General features: G+C 39.9%; 1 protein-coding gene and 1 pseudogene across 1 annotated transcript in view; both read right to left on the bottom strand.

Annotated features, from left to right (window-relative positions):
* CNST (consortin, connexin sorting protein) overlaps positions 1-5043 on the bottom strand; it is a 121414-nt gene that overhangs the window by 3571 nt on the left and 112800 nt on the right. The window lies entirely within an intron of this gene.
* LOC102858156 lies at positions 2569-3468 on the bottom strand (annotated as a pseudogene).

The following is a 5043-nucleotide window of genomic DNA, read 5'->3' as shown; positions in this document are numbered from 1 at the left end:
CTGATGCCACATTCTTCTTCATATAGTTCAGCTTCTCAAATGATTTGCTTGGTATACAGATTGAATTGCTGTTGTGGTTGTTAGGTGCTGTTGAGTATGATAAATAGTGACCCTATGAACAACAGCTCTGAAACCTGTTCTGTTCTGTGCCATTCTCATACTTCCTGACACATTAGAGCCCACTGCAGCAGTCATAGTGTCAATCCACCTGGTCGAGGGTCTTCTTCTCCTTTGACAACCTTTTACCTCTCCAAGCATCATGTTCCTTTCTCAGCAACAGCTCCTCCTGGCAATATGCCCAAAGTATGTGAGGCAAAGCCTCATCATCTGTGCCTCCAAAGAGCACTCCAGCTGCACCCTCTTCAAGACATATTTGTTTGTTTGTTCTTCTGGCAGTCCATGGGAGGTTCAGTACTCTTCTCCAACACTACAGCTCAAAAGCAGCAATTCTTCCATCATCCTTATATCACTGTCCACCTCTCAGATGTAGAGCAAATGATTGGAAAGACCATGGCCTGAGTCAGAGGTACCTTAGTCCTCAAACTGACATCATTACTCCTCAATAATTTGGAGAGTTCCCTAACTGCAGACTTTCCCAGTGCAATATAGACTGAATAGGTATGGAGAAAGAATACAACCCTGATGCACACATTTCCTGATTTTAAATCATGCAATATTCTCTTGTTCTGTTTGTATAACTCCTTCTTTGTCCATGTATAGGTTTCACATAAGTATAATTAAGTGTTCTGGGATTTTCATTCTTCTTCATTTTAGTCATAATTTGTTATTATTTACCCAATCCAATGCCTTTGCATAATCAATACAATAAACATCTTTTTGGTACTCTCTGCTTCCAGCCAAGATTTATTTGACATCAGCAATGATATCTCTAGTTCCTCAGCCTTTCCTGAATCCAGCTTGAACTTTTGCCAGTTCCCTGCAATGGAATTTTTGAATAATCTTCAGCAAGATTTTACTTGCATGTGATATTAATGGTATTATTCCATAATTTCCAGTCTGATGGATGTTTTTGTAAGGGGAATAAATATGGATGCCTTCCAGGCAGTTGGCCAGATAGTTGACTTCCATACTCGTTGGCAGAAACTGGCAAGCACTTCCAGGGCTGCATGTGGTTGCTGAAACACATTGTGTGGTATCCCATCAATTCCTGGGGCCTTATTTTTTGCCAGTGCTGTCAGTGCAGCTTGGACTTCTTCCTGTGGTACTATTTTTTTATTTATTTTTAAAATATGTTACTTTCTGAAATGTTGGAGTTTTGTTTGGGGTGTTCTGGTTTTTTTTGGATTTTTTTTTTTGGTAATGTCAATTAATTCTTATTGGTATAGTGACTCTATGAATTCCTTCCATCTTGTTTTGATGCTTCCTGCACCATGCACAATTTTGCCCACAGAATCCTTCAGTGTTTCAATATGAGGTTTGAATGTGTTCTTCAGTTCTTTCAGCATGATGTAGGTCTAGCATATCCTTCCTTTTTGGTTTTCTAAATCCATTTTGATTCTTTCTTTTCTTTCCTTCCTTCCTTCCTTCCTTCCTCCCTTCCTCCCTCCCTCCCTCTCTCTCTTTCTTTCTTCTCTGACTTTGTAGTGACCTTTTGCTTTCTTCATGGGCGATATCCTCGATGCCATTCAACAACTCCTCTGGACTTAGTGTTCAATGCACCAAATGTATTCTTTTTTGACGTGTTTACAAATCACACTGATTTTTCACATAGTCATTCAAAGATACTTTGTTTTAAAACAATTACCAATGTTTGGTAAATAAAATAATCATAATATCAAATTGATCCCTTGTGTCCTACCTTTTTCTTCACTCAACTCATCTATGCATTAATTTTTACTCTCCTCTCCCTCCCTTCCCACCCCAATTAAACTTCCAAGACTGATCCTGTGTTTAAACTTTGCCTTTCATACTCATGTTTTTAGTGATGAAAAAATACTTGTTCTAAAGAACTAAAGGAAAAACTAGAAGGTACATTAAAGCAAACCAGAGAGGAGCTGAATATGTGGAAATGTTCAACACACTGAACCCTTTTTGTGTTTTCTCTGGCTGCACAACATTTTAAATAGGAAGGATGATGAGGGTATCAAGTAACCAAATCCCTTTGTCCATAATTTCCATTAACATTCTTTCAATGTTAAGACCTGAGAAGGCATTGCAATGGCCTAGTGTTAACTGGCTCTTCATCAGATGCTTGGATACGACTGTTAGAAACAACAGATTTGGATTTATTGGGACAGTTGTGCTTTCATAAATTTCATATGATTCACAGCTCAACAAAATTCTTTCTATCCCAAATCAAGGATGAAATGTATCATTCCAATGACAGAGCAATTACAGACAGGGTTCATCTCTATTTAGACAAATCATACCGGGGTTTCTTATCTTGAATTGGAACTCTCCAAGACTAAAAATCACAAATCTTTATTACCTTGGTCTCCCAGCCTGTAGAGGAAACTACCAAGTTATAAGGGCACTGACTATGAATGGACACGTCAGGGTCACAGGGGCTGGGCAGGGGTCGTAAAGGCTGGTTCCAAACTTCTTCTGTTAAGCTGAAGCCCTCGGTTTGTTTTGTTTGGCAAACCACTCATCACTCTTTTCTGCTGCCATTGTCTCATCCAACAATTTGCTCCCCTCTTAACCCATCTTGTAAAGTTCTTGAAACGCTTCATCCCCCACAAAGCGAATTTCATGTCCATCAAGGTCAGCCAAGATGACCACTTGCACCATTGCTTTTCCTGGCATATACAGGCTCACTGGGGGAGTCAGGACCTTCTGGTTCTCCTTTTTCATCAATGCTTCTTTGTCTGGCAACTCTTTCTTGGGACAAGAAAAGGCAATTCATCCAAAAATTGCCACATGATCAACTGCACCCTTGACCTCTTGAAGCTCCAGCTTACACTGGTTGTCAGCATAGCCCAGGAAGGCTTTTTGCTTCTGCTCATCTTTTTCATAAATTTTCATTCCTAGTAGATTAGATCAGTAGTTGAAGGACTTCTGAAGATCAGATACTGCTAGAGTTACTTTTAGTACAGGATCTGACTGAGGTGGACTGTGATTCTGCAAAAAGAACTTATATCCATCTGGGGCTTCAGTTTCAAAAATACCTTTTAGAAACTTCTTTGACCGGCCACTTCAAGTTCCTGGCATTGCTGACAGCCTGTCTAGAGAAGAGTGTGACACCCATGAAGTCACTGCCTAGTTTGTAGTCTTCGATGCTGTAATTGTAAGTCAGTTCTGCAACAAAATAATCATCCTCAGGCCCAAATCCCACCATCGTTATACTCCACTTTCCATCATAAGGTCTGTTACAGATGGCTTTGGAGCCTTCTTCAAATTCCTTAAAGATTCTTCAATCTTCATCCCAAGGACATCACCACAGAAATGTGCTGTTTGGAAGCGATTTCCCACTTTGAATACAAAATGCAGGGCTCAGCGAACAGCCATGACTCCTCCCCAAATGTATTCTTAAGATAGTTTTTAAATTCCGTTGGGATACACTCAAGGTCATGTTTTGGGTTTTGTGGACTTGTTTTAATTTTCTTAAAATTCAATTTGAATTTGCATATGAGAAGTAAATGTTCTGTGTGCAGTCAGCCTCTGTCCTTGTTTTGACTGCCGATGCTGAGCTTCTCCCGTGATTGCTTCCACAGAAGTAGTCAATTTGACTCCTATGTCATTCTACCAGGTGAAGTGCACTAGTTGCCATTTATGTGTTTTTCTTTCTTAAAAAAATACTGGGTAGCCTAAAGGCAATGAGCTGTGCTGCAATCCTGAAGGCATGGTTCAAAACCACCAGATGCTCCACTGGAGAAGGAGGGGCAATCTCCTCTGGTACCAATTGTATTCGCTGGGGTAATAGGAGTAGGTGACAGTGACAGAGACAGTGAGGTTGGCACACAGAATAGAGCAGGGTTTTGGGCTGTTGTACTTGGGGTCGCTATGAGTCGCAAACAACTTGACGATACATAACAACAATAATAATAACAACAACAAAAATACTTACAATTAAGAAATCATTCATTGGGCAAAATGCTATCATTTGATCTCCAGCCTCATTTCTATCACTAGGTCATATTTTCCAACTGCCAGTCCTTTGTTTCCAAAAGTTTTAAGGATTCCCCTTTTATCTCCTACTCAATTATATTCTCCCTTCATCTCAGAGATAAAATATTTTACTTGCTGTGTATCTTTCCAGATCAAGCATATATGCATTTAAGACTTTTCTATAAGTAAGATTATATAATTATATTATTCTGTGCAACAGTTTACAAAGCTAATTGGTTTTCCATGCAATCACTTACATGTATTTTATCTTAAACATTAATTATAATACCCACAATGCAATGGTCCTTTTCACCTTTCCTCTCAGAGTCTCATTCCTGTTAACCCTTCTATCCACCCTTCTGAATGCCTTCTGACCTTTATCTTTGGGAACATGCTGCCCTGATCTTATGGACTTGGTTATTCTGCTGAGTGTCTCCTGGTGTCTCCGTTCACCTCGTATTCTTGTCTATTGTTTGACTGAAAGCTGAACCATAGAGGAAAGTTTTGTTCCAGGTCTGAAGGTAACTAAGGGATTCCATTAGTCTCCACTGAACCAGTGAGCCTGGCCATTTTATGTTCTGAGTTTTGAGTCTGGGTTTTTGTTCTGAGTTTTGTTCCACATTTCTCCGACTCTGTCCAGGACCTTCTACTGTGTCCCCACCATCTAGTTCTTTCTGTTTCAGGTTGTGGGAGCTGAGGTTTGTGTAGTCTGTAAGTCCTCTAGATGGACTGCTTCTAGACATCTTTGCTTTTCTTCCCTTTTCTATGTGCAAAACAGGGAAGGACCAATCATTTAAGCAGCTGCGAGTCACTCTTCATTAATGTAGGACAGAGAAGAATTTGTGTGGACTGTTATGTTAATCAGCCTTGATGTCCCTAAGACTAAGGTCCTGAGTCCCCAGTACCAGTAATACATTCTTTCAGGACAGCTTTGCCTCCTACTGGCTCTGCTGTACACATGTATATATTTAGTAT

The sequence above is a fragment of the Elephantulus edwardii genome, unplaced genomic scaffold, assembly GCF_000299155.1.
Source record: "Elephantulus edwardii isolate Elephantulus edwardi_28Jun2011 unplaced genomic scaffold, EleEdw1.0 scaffold00214, whole genome shotgun sequence".
Taxonomy (NCBI): domain Eukaryota; kingdom Metazoa; phylum Chordata; class Mammalia; order Macroscelidea; family Macroscelididae; genus Elephantulus; species Elephantulus edwardii.
Note: the sequence above shows the minus strand (reverse complement) of the source record. Positions and strands in the feature narration are given on the sequence as shown.